General features: G+C 47.6%; 1 protein-coding gene across 2 annotated transcripts in view; it reads right to left on the bottom strand.

Annotated features, from left to right (window-relative positions):
- Positions 1 to 19,139, bottom strand: part of LOC147693228 (TRPM8 channel-associated factor 2-like) — a 223,146-nt gene that overhangs the window by 66,964 nt on the left and 137,043 nt on the right. The window lies entirely within an intron of this gene.

A 19,139-nucleotide genomic window follows, 5' to 3' on the forward strand; every position in this document is an offset into this window, starting at 1 on the left:
TGAACATCTGCAGATGAATGACAGAGACCAAAGCAGTATTGACAGGGGAAGCAGGGCATGTAGATACGGGGGGTCAACATCCCATCAGACATGCTTGGCACCAAAAAGGCAGGTCTGTGTCTTGGATAAACGAGGTTCTCCACACCCTTAGATACTCCTGGTTCCTCTGAATGAATGACCGACACAGGGTATGGTGTAGTACTCTGCCTTGTTGGCACCTTATGATCGGTAATAGTCATAGATTGGAAACAGTCCTAGGATAGGGGTGCATCCAGTGCAATATGTCCCCAAATACAGCACAGACCTGTAAATGCCATTGACCAGCCAAAGTACGCACTATGGGGCATATTAATGTCTTCTGGCGCATCTCTGCAGATCAGCAGGGATGCGCCAGAACAGATACGTCACGTAATCCCCTCGCCTTGCGCCACCACAGATGCGTCGCATTTACAATGGGTCACACCATGGTGCAAGGAGGGGCAGATGTGTGACGCATCTTGAGGCTCACAGGCGGCGCATTGCTGGAGTCGCGTCGCAAGAGCGACGGAACTCCTGCAATGCACAGGAGCTGCCCATCCTCAACATGGTGCCTCACTCCTTGCGCCTACTTCAAGCCACATGAAACCTGATCAGGTTTCATGTGGCGCAGGGCTTTACAACGTGACGCATCTGCCTAGATGGGTCACGTTGTAAATAAGTCTCAACGTGGCACATGGTTTACGCCGCCGCTGCATCACAGAAGTGACGTAACAGTGGCGTAAAAGTGTCACAAGGGGCTTGTAAATCTGCCCCCTAGTGTTTTATCTGTACCAGAAGTGGCGGGTAGCATATCTGTACCAGAGGGAAGAGAAACACGAAACATGTACCAAACTTATTATTGTAAAGTGAAACCCAATTTCACTCATCCAACCCTGGAGGCTGAGGCAAGCGTGTGGTCTGGATAGACAGGAACTTCCTGGCCACTTGGTCTTGACTTTGGCCAGGCTACTTGAAGAAGTTGCATAGGACTTTCCTGCTCATACAGATGAATATGAGTCTTCAGGGGCCTTCCTACCTCTCAATCATGAGATGCAGGGCATGGGGTTCAGATAGGCAACTGCTCACAATAACAGTCAACAATGCTAGAAGAAGTGGTGTACCGCTGGGTAGTGGCAGACCACTATTTGTAACAAAAGATCTAAGCCTGCTAAGCAGGGCAATTCTGATAAAAGCGCTTGGACTGGTGGAGCAGCACTCTCACCAAGATGAAATGGTGGGCGGGGCACCAGGTTGTTGTGGTCCACTAGGCACTTTCCTTTTTTTTCAGATACATTCCTCAATGACAAAAACAATGACCCTGATAGGCAGAGTGTGTTATTCCTGAGGGCCGTTGTTTTGCCTGGGCTTGCTGTGCCTTATATGGCTGACGTGTACAAGGAAAACTCCAGAGTGGATGGCCTTTCCTACATAAGGGGGAGGGAGCAGCCCTCTGGTGGGCAACCTGAAGCCCATCATTGACATCAGGTGGTCCACCATGAGTTTAGGGGTGTTACAGTTCAAGGTGGAGCTTATACTTTATTGACCTTCAAACATCCCCCAAAATAGTTTATTTTGTTTGTTGGAAAGAGCAGCAGGTGTAGTTGGGAATCAGACAGAAAATGAGACAGTCCTTTCCACCACCTAAATGTGACATAAAACCTCAAAATAAAATGATAGTACCTACCAAGTAACATAGGTCGGTACAGCCATTGGCAATCTGTGGGGAAAGCCTGGCTATCTCTGGTGTGTTGCGGACGTTAAGGGGGCTGCCCAAACTGCCCTAACTGTTGGCCTGCACTTCACACACCCTGGTGGGACTTCCTGCCCCAGGGCGCAACTGTTGTTTCCACCTCTGCCACCGGTGCCGCTGACATCCTGTGGGAGGGTTGTCCATCATGCTTATAGAGCTGCCTCTCCCCCCACGGCACAGGACACTCTGGTGTGTTGCTGACTTAGAGGGGGCTGCTCAAACTGCCCTAACCACTCACCTGCACTTCACACACCCTGGTGGGACTTCCTGTCCTAGGGTGCATCTGTTGTTACCACCCTTACCAACAGTGCTGCTGCCTCTCCCCCGCGGTGCAGGACACTCTGGTGTGTTGCTGACTTTGAGGGGGCTACCCAAACTGCCCTAACCATTCACCTGCACTTCACACACGCTGGTGGGACTTCCTGTCCCAGGGAGCACTGTTGTTACCACCTCTGCCATCGGTGCCAATGACGTCGTGGGGGAGGCGTGTCCATCATGCTTATAGTGTTGCCTCTCCTCCCACAGGATGGGAGACGCCCATCAGAGACAGGATGAGGCAGGGCAGGGCCACCCCTCTTGGCTCTTTTTATTTGCATGGACTGAGACTTTCATCTTTACAAGTGGCTGGTCATTTTGAAATTGTAATCTAGCTAAGACCACTGGTATCATCTAACATTGACTATTACGTGAGCGAGGGAAGTCAGGTCTTTGCCTCAAAAACCATCATATGTGTTGTGTCTTGGTAGTTAAATTGGTGTCCAAAGCATTGGTTTGAACTGTGGACCCATTTCCCATACTGGGTTCATGGCTCCTATTATTTTGTGAGAACACGTCTGTTTAGGCCATTCATGATGAGATTAATTCTAGAAAAGCTGATCTAGCCATAAGTGTTATTATAATAATTGGAACAGAGAATATGGGAAAAAGAAAGGCTACAGAGACTGTAGCATTTAAGAGTAAAATACCTAAAAACAGCAAAACTAAAGAAAACAGCAGCAGATATTTACACCTTTAGCCACGATTGATGACCTTATTGACGAGATAAAAATTATATTGTCTAATGGGGAGAAATTAACTAGTGACGGCACAAAAAAAGATAACCTACTATAATAAACAGGGCACGCCCAACTGCTCAAAACCTCCCAATGAAATCTCATTGTTCATCATGCTTCTGGTGAGATAGGGCCACAGAGTCTAATTTCGTCAATGTCCTCAGCGAATCAAGAGATGGACAATCCTCTCCAAATTAACACCCCCAAATCTAGTTTATCACCCCCTATTAAAGCTGGGAATACTAATAGTGAGACAATAACAGTAAATTGCTCAAATAGATATGCACTGTTAACCTCATCACAAGACAAAGGAAGTCCAGAATTAGTTAAACTGGCCCAAAAATGCAAGTCTAAACCAAGTATTAGCAATGACAACGATGTGCAAACCCACCAGAGTATAGAGAATACTGAACACAACAAGAATCGCATAACAAATTGAACTTCCGCAAGGATGAGGTATTACCCTAAAAAAATAAATGGGGATCTTATCACACAAAAGAGTATCGCCAAAAGCGATAATGTAGGAAGTAGCAAGGAATACTCCTTCGAGAAATTAAACATTTCTCAAGGTTCCAAACTCCAGGATGAGCGACCACGAAGACTATTTCAATCTAATTTTCCCATATAGAGAGAGTGTTGATGACCCAAGCTATCCTAAGTATCCACCAACAATACCAGGGCTTGGGAACAACCAATGATTTATAGGACCCACGCTAGGAAAGTCCACTCCTCCACCCAGACACGAACAAATACACATAACATAGCTAGATACCTAAATTCCTCCAAATGTAAACATCACATCAACTAAAGGGACCTGGCTAAATAATAGGACAGATCAAGGGGACTTGACAAAACTCCTGCCATGTAGGAATGATAAACACTACCCTGCCCAACAGCAAAACGTACCCCAACCATCATAAGAAAGGAACCTACAATGTTTTTATGGTACATTTCCTTCGATTAAAACAGGGTGGTAGAGAACAAGAGGACTCTTTACAGAATAAAGAACTACATTGGATTAGACATAGGCGCCAATGTTAATCTGTTATAAGATCCGATATCATTAAAACTGAAAGGAAACTGGGCACCTGGATGACTTAAAATTAACTATCCATTCTAAATTTATTGCAGACAGCCTGATAGCCCTGGACATACATACCCACTCATTGGTTGAATCCAGAATTAGATTTAAGCAAAACAAAACCATCCCTGAGATGATCCTAAATGTATAGCGCTCTGATACCCTCTGGGGTAGTACTTATGTAATGACTGAACTTATATCAACTAACTTAGATATCGCTTGTAGCCCCTCAGTGGCTGGACAATCGGATGCAGACATCACCTAGACACATAGTAAAACGCCACCTGGCATTATGGATGGTGAAAATATGCAATCAGAACACAGCCTTAACCTGCATTTTGAGGCACCTCCAGAAAATATGAAGATAATTTCCTGGAATGTAGATGGGCTCAAGCAAAAATCTCGACTGGCCAGAGTATATGGAGAACTATGATCTCTGCCTATTCCAAGAAACAGAACAGAATCTCCCTACAAACTAGGGTATAGGACATTTAGTGTAGAGGCACTTCCTTCAAAGGAAGCGAGACCTTCAGATGGGCTTGCAATATGGGTTAAAATCAACATAAATTTAACCATAGAAATTATTAGTTCTACCTCTCCAGACATTCTAGGCCTGACATTGATGCAACCAAACAAGACACATTTATATGTGTTTAATATTTATATAAGACCAAGATCGCTTTCAACATAATCACCAGTAATACACCTGCTAGAAGAGGCTTTTGAATCTATAGAACAAGAAGAAGCAATATTTGTGGGGGGTGATTTTAATTGCTGTAATGAACCTATAGTGGGTGTAGAAACTATTTTCAAGGATGTAGACAAGGCCAGAGGGATTCCCTTTTATCTACAAACTCCTCTGTGGCGTGCGCTGTACGAGCCATGTAACTAGTTAATTTCACTATTGAAAGAGTGTTGAGGGCTTGTAATAGTCGGCTTCTTACGGATAGCTGATGCTCCAACAGTTTTAACAAGGGTACATCCAAATTTAGAATAGATTACATCATGGTAACCATACTATTTTACATTATGCTGACCTTGTCAGGGAGGCTGATTACCACTCATACCACCTATTCCACCAACGTGGGGGATATGCTCCCGCAATTAATGGTGAGCAATAACCGCAGATCAGTCAAATGGTCAATGATCATTGACCAAACTGAGCCTCTTACGCGCATCTATAATGCTTTTTCTGATGCATTCACCCCGTATGGTGATGCATGTCCAGACTCTATACCCATAACACAAATCCATTATCACCTGACCGAGAGTATAACACTTCTTTTAACAAAGCCACAAAAAACAGGTCCACAATTAAGAGTTAAGAATCAACCTACTATCACCTGGTACAACAAGGAGTGCACCTTAGCCAAATAAAGATTACTAGTGGCCCTCAAGGCCAATAATATGATACATTCAGGCAATTAAATTTGGAATATAAAAGGGTACAGAAAGTAGCACAAAGGAGCTGGGAAGACACATCTGGAATGATCTCATCATTGCATCTAGAATAAAGGATCAGTCCTCCTTTTGGAAAATAGTTGCCTGTGGCAATAGAAAAAGCAGGACTGAGAAGGAACACTTTTTGGACCCAAGCACTTGGCATAGGCATTTCTCTAAACTATACTCAAGGTCTACTGAGGCTGGACCAAACCCTTTTGTTCCTCTAGAGGGTCCCCCGCAAAAAACCATCAAAACCATCAAAACCAACACTCCAATTTAGCAAGGAACAAACAAGACTAGCCATTGAAGCCAATAAACTTAGAAAAGCTCCTGAACCGGATAAAATACTGGGGGACCTCCTGAAAAATGCAGTGACTTTAGGGGCGCACATTCCAGAATATTGGTAGGAGCAGAAATTGTACCTTTCCATAAGAAGGGCAGTAAAGATGATCCAGCAAACTAAAGACCTATACCTCTGATTGATGTCCTCCAAAAAGTCTATGAGATGCAAGTCCTGGACAAACTAAATAATTGGATAGTAGAGAACGACATCCTCTTGCCATACCAGGCTGGCTTCAGTCCAAAGACTCTCATTCATAGCCTGGGAGTATGCTAAATTGAAGGCAGGGCATCTGTATGTTGTATTTATCGACCTGAAAGCAGCTTTTGACTCTATACCAAGAGATCTTCTGTGGGAAACCCTATTACACCAGGGTGTAGCAGAGGACATCCTCTTATAAATAATTAGGCTTCTTCAAGACAATTTTGCCAAAGTGCATTGGGTACCGGAGGGGGGGACTTACAGAGGCCATCGCTGTCAGAAGGGGGTAAGACAGGGTAGTGTGTTGGCACCCACATTACTTTTATTATATGTGAATATTATAGTTCTATAAAAGTACACCCGCCACTCACTAAAGATAGGAGGGGCCCAGATATGTGCTCAAATGTTTGCAGATGTCACAATTTTATTGTCTCAGACCCCTAGGAGTTTACAGTGGTTACTTGATAGCTTTAGATTCTACTGTAATTAAAAAGGCTTAGAAATAAACCACTTCACAACTAAATATATGGCTATGAGACCACACGAATCTTTCATTACAAGGTAGCTCTAGATCATACAACACTTCAGCGTGTAGCAAACTATTTGGCTTGGTGTGACAATCGACTCAAAATTGAATCTAAGGCAATTTCTCCAGCACTTGAGGTCTATAGATATAGAGCCCAAACAGCTGCTCTCTACGGATCTGATTTATGGGGTGATGAAAATTTGAATTCATTAATATTAGGGGGGAAAATTTGTTTTTTTACATCCCTTCTCCAAAACACTCCATCGATCCCCCAGTCCTATTAAATCGTTATGAAGAGATTGGAGCACTTTGCTATACTGAGACCTCTACTCTATTCGAATTTGGTCCCGGAAGAACTAAAACCACATCGACAGGGTCTGAAAGAGTTACTGGAACTGGAGGAGCAACTCCCATTCCCCTGGTTCAATCATGTGCAAAACTAGTTTTCTAAGCTGGGTCTCTATAGGTTTTGGGTAGATCCTAGTTCGCTGACTACTTATTCCAAGAAAGAAATTATGCACATTTACAGGAACTATATTTTGAATAAGGTTACATCTGATTGTTCAAAGAGAAGACTCCCTATGCAATTTATATCTTTTAAACTGACCCCAAGTTTTGAACCACTCTTGGACGAAATTAAACCACAGTTAGCTAAAACCCTCTTTTTGAAATTAATTTATTAGATCCTCCAGATTAATTCATTTATAGCTAAGGGGTCATCTCAACAAACAGCAGGAAAGGACTCTAAATGTTCCCTCTGCTCGTCAGATGCAGAGGAAGATACTACACACATTTTATTCTTTTGTCCAGCATAGGCCAGCCATAGAAAGAAATGGATGAAGCCGCTGTGCTTGAGCCCGATGACTAAAAAATATCTGGAGGCCCTAAGAATATTAAAATCAGGCAGCTCAGGACTCATTGTATTTGGCGTTAGTAGATTTCTACTCACTGTGAGCCCTCTACGGAAAAGAAGAAGGTAACAATTTTAGTACAGAATTTTAATGTTTTTATATCATATTATGTCTTATGTATTGGATCATAATTGACTATGATTAATTGTCTATATGTGATATTGTACTTTTCGATCAATTCTATTTAAATCAATCACTTTGCCTGGGATATTTATTATGCACCTTGCACTTTACATACTTTAAAGGCAAGACGCATTCAGTGGTGAGATGCCACTGGCTAATTCGTAAATACTCTTTTTTGAAACATACTTTACACTTTACCTTAAGTGCTTGCATGTATTGCGCTGGGGATGGAGACATCATCAGTCTGGGACACCACAGTGTCAGGATGCATAAAGGAAGCATTGGCAGCCAAAATGCAAGGCCTGACACCTTTGCCATTGAATGCTGTTTTTTTGTTTTTTATTTAAAGACCTTTATTAACAGCAAAGCCATTGTCGTTACTGAAGCACTTACAGACTTACATTGCATGGTAACTACACATCACAATAACATTGTATCCAAATAATGTACACAGCCATAATAGCCGGCATCCTGGGGGCCCGGCGGCGAGATGAAGTGGCGCTAGCCCAGTATAACCAATAGAGATACCCCCTTGGAGGTAGTGTGAAGTGCAGTACGACAGCAGGCAATCCCCTGACGAAAACTTGTTAGCAAGGTCTTATGTGGACGAAAAGGTCAAAGAAAACTACCCAAACTCCCATCCCAACTCCCCCCTCCCTCCTGTGAGTGTGACTGTGGAATTTCTACATACTCCCAATCGTGGATAACGCTTGGTGTGTCTGTTGTGTGCCCTATCCTAGCCTCAACCCCAGTATGTCAGTCCCCTCCAAAAGCCATCCCATCACGCCCCCTGTGACACCCTGCACTGCAAGTCAACCCCATCTCACCCCACCGCCCCCACCTCTCCTCACCCCGAGGGAAGATACCCGTGGTTGCCCAACCCCCTACTCCGATACTAGGTCCTGAAGGTCCACCACCTCTGAAGTTTCTGAACCACCTTCCGCTCCCTTCTGTAAATATTCCCTGTAGAGGTCCCAAAATTTTTTTGGTCTGCTCCTAGGCGGGAGCAATTCACTGTACAGCTCGGTTTGAGTACAGCAGTACTGTAAATCCCTTGCCCACCTTTTCTTGGTGGGAAGAGGCCCTCGCATCCAACAAGCCGCCACCACTCTCCTGGCTATCAGCAGCGCCATATCGGCCAGCCGACGTAAAGATGGGGGGAATGGCTTAGAGTAACCTAGTAGTGCCAGTTCTGGAGCGCGAGGCAGTGTCTCTCCCAATATCCGATCGAGCTCAGTGAATACTTCCCCCCAAAAAGCTTGTACCCCAGGGCAGAGCCATGCCATGTGGAAAAAGTCAGCAACCGGCGTTCGGCAACGCTCACACTCCGCCGAGGGCCGGAGGCCATATCGATGTAACCGTTCGGGAGTGTAATACACCCGCTGAAGGAACTTGAAATGCACCAACCTATGCCTGCCATTGAGGGAGATTTTACGCGTACTGGAACAGCAGTATCGCCACATGTTGTCGTCGATGGGCGACTGCAGATCTTCCTGCCATCTGTTCTAGCTTTAGAGTGTAGCAGGCGCTGATGCGCCACTCCCAACCTGTTGACATGCAAGAATAATTTAGCAGGTGTTTTAGTTTTAATGATATAGGTCAGTTCAGGGACCTCCTCCAGCTCCTCCATAGCCGAGCCCAGTGCCTCCCGGAACGCCGAGCGCAGCCTGTGAAACTGGAATTTCTGGAGTAATGAGGGGCCCGATGTCGTGGGGGTGAGCTGATCCCAAATTTTTAGAGTGCCCTCAGTAAACAGATCCTCCATCTTCGCGATTCCGAGAGAGCGAAGGGCCTCAATGACGCCTTTCTCTCCTAAGGGGTCCAGCCAGAGCGCCCATTCTATCGGCACCAGTGGGGAATACAACATAGTACAGTCGCGGGCACGCGCCAGGGCATGCCATGCGTGGTTAGTCGCCTTAAGGGAATCCATTCGTCCGACAGAGCGATCTACCGGGAGGCAGATCGTGGCAGGCAAGGGGAGCGGGTCTGCAAACAGTTTTTCTAGAATCAAATGCGGCGTGCGTGCGTCGCCGTGGACCCATGAGTGCAGATGAGCAGCTTGCGCTACTCGGTAGTAGCGTTCCAAGTCCGGGGCACCCAGCCCCCCCATCTCGCAGGGAAGAATTAGTGTCGCCCACTGTATCCTGGGTTGCTTGCCGCCCCAGGCCAGTCGGATTAAGACTTGTGTGAGCTGTCTAAAAAAGGCCTTCGATAGCACCACCGGGATATTTGTGAAAAGAAACAGAAACCGGGGCAGCACGATCATTTTCATGACGGCGATCCTACCTAGGAGGGATAGCGGGAGTTTACACCATCATCGACCAATTTATTGAAGGCCACGCCGTAGTTATCCCGGACTAGGACCTCCGGGTCAGTGTGCAGTCTAATACCCAAGTACCTGACCGAGTCTGTGGACCACTTCAGGGGGTACTCCATGTCGAAGGGATGTGTCACTGGAGTGAGAGGGAAAGCGATAGATTTATCCCAATTCACCCTTAAACCTGAGAGTGAGCCGAAGCGGACCACCTCCCGGAGAACCGCTGACAAATTCGACTCCGGGTTTCGGACGTATAGCAAGGTGTCATCAGCGTACGTCGATATCCCTATTTTGTAGGTGGGAAAGCTTATCCCCTCCAGACTGTGGTACTCCCTTATAGCGCAAGCTAGGGGTTCCGCCACCAGCGCATAAAGTAGAGGCGAGAGGGGGCAGCCCTGCCTAGTTCCCCTGCCGATATGGATCGGTTCCGACACCCTGTCTCCCAATTTCAGTCTGGCTAACGGGCGATGGTACAGTGCACCAATCCTATGCAGAAACGGTTCGCCCAGGCCCAGCTTCCGAAGCACTCTAATCATGAATGGCCATTCGACAGAATCGAATGCCTTCTCCATGTCCAGGAATATCGCTAGTGCCGTGTTCTCCTGTCGGACATGTTGCATCGTTCCCAGCACCATGCGTATGTTGTATGTTAAATTTCTGCATGGAACAAATCCAGACTGTTCGGGCGCAACCAGCTCTGGGACCAAGAGAGCCAGCCGATTGGCCAGTACCTTGGCGTATATCTTGGCGTCCACGTTTAGCAAACTAAGAGGCCTATATGAACTGCAGAGGTCCGGAGGTTTCCACGGCTTCAGAATGGTGACCAGCAATGCCTCGCGCATAGTGAGGGGCATCTCACCATCCTCATAAATCGCGTCGAAGAGGGTGATCAGGTGTGGGAGCAGGATGTCTTTGTAGGCCTTATAGAAGCCCACCGTGAGCCCGTCGGAACCCGTCGGAACCCGGTGCACTACCCGCTCTCATGCCGGAAAGGGCCTCCAGAATTTTGTCTTCCTGAAAGGGGGCCATCAAAAACTCCCTGTCTGAATTCCGCAGGAAAGGCATGGCGATATGGCCCAGATAATCGTCCATTTCGTCCTCAGCGCCCTGTGTTTTGGACTGGTAAAGTTCGGCGTAATAGCGTCTGAAAGTCACAAGAATTTGCTCCTCATCAGTGACCACGTCACCCTCTGGGGAGCTCAATTCGTCTATCACTAGAGGTCTCCGAGAGCCCCCAACCATACGAGCCAGAAGGGCGCCCGGCCTATCCCCCTCCCCGTAGACCCGGGCTGTAGCGTATTTCCCCATGTAGAGAATCTCCCTGTCTGCCAGTGACTGATACTCCGACAGTAAAGGGGTGAGCACCGAGCTAATGTCAGGTCCAGGGTCCTGAAGTTGTCGGCTCTCCAGGTCCGCCAGCTTAGCTCCTAACGCTGTCAACTCCCGTCTAATGGTGCGCAACATACTGGAATGTTTTGACATAGCCATGCCTCTAATAAAAACCTTGAATGTCTCCCAGACCGTGAAGAAGTTATCCACAGAGCACAAATTTGTAGCAAAAAACTTATCAATGTCTTCCGCCAGTTCGCCCCGAAAGACGTCATCCAGCAGGGCGAAGGGGGGGAACCTCCAGGTAAAGGCCGGGATATCCTTCCTAGCAGTGGAAAGATGTAGCAGAATGGGGGAGTGGTCCGAGAGGGTGCGCGGGAGAACCTCACAAGTGCCAATACTGCTCAGGACAGGAGGAGTCGCCAACCAATAATCTATTCTGGTGTGGATGTTATGGTATGCCGAATAGTGTGTGAAGCCACCTTTCGAGGGGTGTTTATTCCTCCAGACATCAACCAGGTCTAGTTTGATCAGTTCAGCTTTCATGTAGGCGGCGGAGGCCACCGGTCGACGAGCAGGGCCAGAGGAGCGGTCCCTCTCAGGGTCAAAGACAAAATTAAAATCACCTCCCCATAACATCCCAGGCTGTGCGTGAGACCTACAGTGTGTGGACAGGGCAGCATAGAAGTCAGGGTTGTCATAATTGGGGCCGTAAACGTTGACGATCAACAGGTCAAGTCCCTTACCCACACATCTAGCTAGGACATATCGACCCTCCGTATCCGCCACTACCGGGATCAATTTCAGTTGTGAGGAAGGGCTGACCCAGGTTAGTACCCCCCGGGAATGTGTCGTGAAGCCAGCCGCCACTGTATGTCCCGCCAACCCACGAGACTGTAACATCCTACTGTTGATGGGCAAATGGGTTTCTTGCAAGAGGGCCAGATCAACATGATGTCGGTGTAGGTAACTAAGGACCTTCCTCAACTTGCGGTAATTGTTCAGGCCCCGCACGTTCCAGGTCATCATTTTCAGAGTGTGTGGGGTATGTGTGGGATCATTGAGAGCAACATTCGACATAACAAGGACATTTGAGCCATCGTATCATCAGGGATGGCGATAGAGCCGCTCCCTAGGTCGAGAGCAACCACTAGCATCACTGGATAACGAACAAAATGCAGCAGTACACATTCCGCCGCTTTAGCCAGCTGGCACTTCAGTTCGGGTACATTTCCACATAGCATTCCACTCAAAGCAATTTCGAACTCCCCAAAACCATTGAAACAAGAACGCCCGTCAGTAGCCCCCCCAACCCAACCACCCGCTCCCCCACCCACCCACAGCCAACCACCCCCAACCAGGTCAGACAGGCCCCAAAGTCAACCCCCATCAACCCAAAAATAGCAAAGTTTAGTACGTTTTGAAAATCGACTCCCCAGGGAGTCACACAGCCAAAGGCACCGGGGCAGAGCACGCCTGTAAGGAACAGCACCTCCTACTGTTCTACCGCATATATCTAGTTCGACTCTCCGGCCTGCCCCCACTGTTAATTCAGTGTCCATAGTAAATCACACCAAAGTGCTCCCCATTCCCACCAGCCTCCCAAACGTTGAACGCTGGCCCGTGCGGACCCCCACGCAGCGATGTCCCCCCCGCTTCAATAATCGCCATAGAATAAGTCCAGGCCAACTGCCTGCCCTAGGCGAGGGCCCACTCGTTTCGTACGCTGCACCACCCAACAGGACTGAGAGTCATAGTTCAACCCAGACTTACCGCCCCCCAAGGGGGGTGGTTCAGCTCCTCGATTTGAAGAATATTGTCCTCTCCGCAATGAGGAGAGCCACATGCTCCACTTGTATCCATCTAGTCCTGCTCATCCATGTGCGAAACTGAGCCAGTGTCGTCCTCATGGTTCTTCTGTGCCTCCTTGCGCTCCCGGGTCCATTCCTTCAGGGACTTCTGAAGGTCTCTAGGATCTGTGAAAAAGTGGGAATCCCCCCCTTTGTTGATGCAGAGTTTGGCGGGGTACAGCATCGCGTAGTCCAGGCCCAGCATACGCAGTTGTTTTTTGTAAGGCGCAAATTGTCGTCCGTTCCTCTTGGACTTTAGCCGTGAAATCCGGGTAAAGGGAGATGTCCATTCCCTCATGTTGTAGCTTGCCTTTGTCTCTCGCCAGGCGCAAGGCAGTGTCCCTATCACGGTAATTGAGAAGCTTCGCGATGATGGGGCGAGGGGGCGCGCCCGGCTGCGGTTGTGGGCCCAACGTGCGGTGCGCCCGTTCCACGATAAACATGGGAGAAAAGGCCTCCTCCCCGAGCAAAATCTTCAACAGTTTCTCTACATAGAGTTCCATTTTGCCGGTCTGGGTGGTTTCCGCCACTCCCGTGATGCGTATATTAGATCTGCGCGAACGCGCCTCCAAATCCTCTGTCTTATCTCGAATTACCTGGAGGAGTCTGCCGAATTGTTTCCTATCCTTGTCCCATTCGGTTTGCGCCTCCTCCGCCTCCGTGAGCCGCCGTTCCGCCATGTCCAGGCGCTCCGCGTGCTTGTCGACCCGTTCCGCTATGCGGTCCATACGGTACGACAGCGCGTCTATTTTAGAGCCAACAGACGCGATACTGTCCTGTATGCCCTTTTCCATGGCAGCTAGCATGTCCCGCAGCTCAGTGGTCGCCGGGCCAGTCGCCGTGGCCGCCTTCCGGGATGCTTCCGAGGCCGGTGCATCCGATCCTTTCGGCCGACGCCGATCGAAGGAGAGTTTTGCCTGCGTGGCGTCGTTCTTCCCCATGGTCGTCTCAGGCAGTGGGCGGACGTGGGAATGTTGTGCGCCTCACTCCCTCAAGTCGGCTGGGATAGCGTTTGAGTCTCTCCTGGCGGCGATCCAATGCCACCGGTCGCCAAGGCTTCTAGGCCGGAGTTGGCAGCGCCAAGTACCCAAGATGGCGCCCGTGAGGAGGGACCAGCAGCCGCTAACCACTCTAGCAAAGTCTGCACGCGGCCCTGGACGAAATCAGTACAAAAGTCTCAGCACCAGACCCACAACTCAGGAGTGGGGAGGGCCGTAGGTACACCGGCACACACCGGGTCTGATGTGCGCCTGCAACCACTCCGTTGCCGCGGGGTCACCACCACGTTGCTCAAAAACACAGCTTCTGTGCCGCCAAGGACCCACTTCGTTTGAGGGCAAATGTTCAAGAAGGGGGGTGGCAGCCAAGGAGGGGAGGGCGCACCCGCGCCGGTCAAGAAAATGTCTGGTCTCGGCCCGTCTGATCATAACTCCGGCTCTACCGGGCTCCGCGGCCGCACGTCGGGTGACGTCGCTCGGCCCGCCCTCCAGGATAGCCCGAGGCGTCAGGCCCAGTCAGCAGCCGCCGGGCCGCCAAAGATCCCCGCTTCAATCCACTCGGAGGAACTCGCCCGCCAGGGTCAGGAAGCCTCTCACTGATGCCTTGGGGTCTCAGTGGGTGTAGAAGAGCCGAATGTGGAAGGTTGGACACTTCGAAGGATAAATTAGCAGGATTTTTCCGGGGCTAAGGCGAGGAGCCGAAGGCTCACGCATCCGCCATCAACGCTGGCTAGCTCCGCCCCCTGAATGCTGTTTTTTTCATTCACTATGAACTGTGGGTCCTTCCGCCATTTCTTTGTTGTTGTTTTGGATTTAATAGAACTTTTAACATTAACCAGCTTAATAGAGTGGTTAGCGCTAGAAATAATGGGGCACTTTTATCACTGTTGTTGCATCTCCTTTACGCCACACAAGGGGGCAAATGGGTGACACAAAAAGAAAGTCAGATTCATCAAGCTACACAATGCCACATTGCATGGCAATGGATGGCTTTATAATTCTAGAGAAAGATAACGCAGAGCAAATTGCGGCGTTGTGTTACTTTGTCCCAGGAAGAGATTCCGTGGGTGGAGCGTGGATGGACAGTTTGCAGCATGGTTCTACCAATTGCTAAATTATGTTGTGACCCAGTGATTGGTATCCTGCCACTGGTCCTTAAATGTTATGCTACAAAGATGTTTGACACTCAATACCTGATGAGTTCTACTAAAGAGATCATGAAAAGCGAAACATGTGTCTGGGGCTCAGAAAAATGAAATGATAGAGGAAACAAATAGGTATCAAGCTAGGAAAAATAAATATTGGAAGGAATTAATAGTTATCAAGGATTCATGGGTAGGGCTACTGAGAATTGTTTCACTTGAAACCACAGCGAAAGGCTATTGGTAAGCGGCAGGGCTATTTAGAGGGATGTCAAATTGTGGGTTGTTTTGCATAACATGGTTCCCGCAGCAAATGGCTACGAACCAGAGCGGTAACATGATAATTGATAAACAATTAGGAAGGCGCTGCTTTTTAAAGTTTAGGCTGAAAACATTTTTGGCAATTGGTATCTGCTGAGCTCAATCTAAGCTCATGAAAATCAAAATACATGTCTGGGACTAAGAAAGCGAAAGATCAAAAGAAATAATAGATGATAATCTAAGAAAAGAAGTGTTATAATAAATTATCAGTTATTAAGCTTTAATTCACTGGTTCAATCAATCAATCAATCATATCATTTGTAAAGCGCACTACTCACCCGTGAGGGTCTCAAGGCGCTGAGGTGGGGGATGCTGCTACTGCTCGAAAAGCCAGGTCTTGAGGAGTTTTCTGAAGGTCAGCAGGTCTTTGGTCTGCTGTAGGTGGATGGGGAGGGTGTTCCAGGACTTGGCGGCGAGGTGGGAGAACGATCTGCCGCATGAGGTCGCTCTTCGGAAGCGGGGGACTGTAGCAAGGGCGAGGTCGGAGGAGCGGAGCTGGCGAGTGGGGGTGTAGAATCTGAGTCGTGTGTTGAGGTACGTTGGCGAGAGATGTCGAGGATCAGGCATGCAGAGGCGTTCTGGATGCGTTGGAGCGGTCTCAGGAGTTTGGCTGAGGCTCCTGTGTAGAGGGCGTTTCCTAGTCCAACCTGCTGCTGACAAGGGAGTGGGTGACTGTTCTTCTCGTTTCAGTGGGGATCCACTTGAAGATCCTACAGAGCATGCGGTGGGTGTTGAAGCAGAAGGAGGATACAGCGTTGACCTGTTTAGTCATGGAGAGGGTGGAGTCAAGGATGACCCCTAGGTTGCGCGCGTGGTCAGTGGGTGTTGGAGCTGTTCCCAGTCCGGTCGGCCACCAGGAGTCATCCCAGGCCGAAGGGTTGGACCCGAGGATGAGGACCTCCGTCTTGTCCGAGTTCAGCTTCAGTCGGCTGTTCCTCATCCATTCAGCAACGGCCTTCATTCCTTCGTGAAGGTTGGTTTTTGGCGATGTGGGGGTCCTTGGTGAGGGAAGAAATGCAACTTTGCAAAGATGGACCACACTGCCCAGATGTTACTAATGATTAGTGTTGTTGTGACAGCCAACAGCTTAGGGATGTTGGTGAGTGCCAGTTCTGTTTTGTGTGCTGACAAATAGAGGTTTTTATTATGTCACCCTGCTGCTGTACAGTGGATGTGGGCAGTGGATGTTCTGGTGCTTCTTCCATAGGTGGGAATGCCTCTGGTGGTACATGGTCAAAGACTCTGCCACCCATCTCTACCATTTAATCTTCTTTTCTCACTGACAGTCATAGAATATCAGCTGCCTACACTACAGACTCTACTCTAAAAACAGAAAGCCTGCAAACTGTCACTGCTCTTCCCTTGACCTGCATGAAATACCATTCCCTAGCAGGTCCCAATCATTCATGTTCACGCATGCAGCAGTCTAACACTGTCATGAAGTGGTGGACCTTGTGAACAAAGGGCCAGACGTATGAAACACTGGTCCAAAACCACTGGCCCACGTTGCGACCAGTACTTTTGAAACCAGTGCGGACTTTTGCAATCACAGTGAGACAATAATGCACTAGAACTCTGTGCACAGACTGGGCTACCTCTGCTGTATCTCATTGACCAGTCCCCTGCACCTACAAAAATGAAAAGATGTGCAGCGCTGACTCTCAACCTGCTGATCTATCAGTAAGTGATACAGAGAGTGGTGGGTGCACTAGTCGGTGAGAACTGTGAGGTGTGGGATAGAATTGAAGGCCTGAAATATAACAAAAAGAGCTGTGAAGGCATGGATCAAGAGACAGTCTGTGAGACTATAACAACAGAAGATCTCCATGCACCTGATAGCATCACAACCAAGCTTTCCATGCAGCCTGTATGAACAGTTTTCAAAGGATTGCTCCCAGTCAAGTACTGGTACTTTTTATTCTCAAAGGCTTTCACAGTATAAGCACAGATATTACTGTAATATGTAGTTGATAGCGAAGGCCAATTTTATAATTACAAGTAAACAAACTAATTCCTAGTCTGAACTTCAAAATAGTGACTCCTCCAGCCCTCTCAAGTGCAAGGTAAAGCTGATCTTGTGAGGTGGACTGCTGCATGAGTTTTAATGCTGCCTTCCTAATAACTCAATAAAAAGTCAACTTTGAATCAGGTAAAATGTGGACAATCGAATAGTCGGTGCCTCCCGTCTATTGATTGAACTGAAAGACTGGGCAGCACAACAAAATATTATTCCAATCCATCAAACAGGTTTTCTTAAGGGCCAATCTACTATTACAAACCTGCTGGCCCTTACTTTATTAGTTAAAAGTGCCATTTAGGGGGTGTGGCTTGCGCCCGTAAGGAATGGCGGCGATCCCATGACTCTCTTGCGGCGGCAGAGACTCGGGCAGAAAAAACCTGACGAATTTTCGCACGCACCCGTTCAAAAATGTAAGCGGTGCTGTGCGAATGTAAGCAGAGCCTGGGGATCAATTTCTTCTGCTTTTCAGAGGTCGGAGTGTGAGTTTGTGGCATAGTTTAATGGCAGCGCAGCTCTCACGAGCTTGCATCTGCCATCTTGTGGAGATCTTTGCCGCTGACGGAGTTTGTCTCCAACACGGCTTCATGATGCCACAGCCTGCTTCCAGCCAACAACTAGCTTGATGGCTCCCACGCTATTATTACCAGAGGTACAACAGAGCTGCTTTTAAGCTTACTGGCTTCTTTCTTTTTTCACAACCATTTTTCAGTCTGGCTTGCCTGGATTTTGCAACCACCATTTTGTCTTTCCTTAAAACGGAGCTCCTCTTTGCTGAAACACTTTCCATTTTTTTCTGCAGTAGACAGTCTTCATTCATCAATAATCTTTGGAAATGTTTTTACCCTGCTACTTCTCCAGTTGTTTTTTCTTCACAACTTTGAGTCCTGCTACAACATATATGTGTTGCAAATATTTTCTCTCTCAGGATTTTGACTGGATTTTGTTTTCTTTTTATCTTATACCGCATTTTAATTCCAATGCAATGACATTTAGATTAACATTTATCTCTTTTATGTCATTTAACCATATTTCTTGTTTGACCAATGCTGAGTGTACTATTGTACCTATCATTTTCTTTACTGATTGCAGGTTCTGCTCATATTATATTTCTGAGTACCCTCATGGTTACTAGTGCATTCATGGTGTTGAGCTTGCATTGAAAAAAATGTATTCATTGTTTGAGTCCACTGCTTTATTTGCTTCTACTACGAAGTTCTTTTTTCTGCTTACTGTAATTTGACTTGTTATTTATGCTATTCTATTTTCGTGAGGTGCTTTCTTTAGGTTTATGGGCAGGCTATCTAAATCTATATCTGTGTCTACATCCGCTCCTTGGCGATTTTTGATTCATACTAGCTCGCGCTATAATGCTTATCCATGGAGGATCCCGCCACATCTTCACCCAAAGGTGCATCGGTATCCCACAATGCCCTGGGACCTAATGTCACAAAGCATCAACAAAAAGACTGAAAAAAGATCCTCACTCTCCACCTAAACAATCTAATTCTGTTACAATGGATCTGTTGCTGGAAGAGATTATAGCCTTGCGCCCATTTATGGAAGAGACACACTCTACACTTCAGATGCTCTCTGATAAGTGGTCAAATATGGATCAACGTGTTACTACTTTAGAGCAGAACTATGACTCCTTATCTTCCTCTACTTCCAAAGTGAACTCTCTTTGCTCATAGGTTTCCATGCTTCACAAACCAATTTG

The sequence above is a fragment of the Lissotriton vulgaris genome, chromosome 8, assembly GCF_964263255.1.
Source record: "Lissotriton vulgaris chromosome 8, aLisVul1.2, whole genome shotgun sequence".
Taxonomy (NCBI): Eukaryota; Metazoa; Chordata; class Amphibia; order Caudata; family Salamandridae; genus Lissotriton; species Lissotriton vulgaris.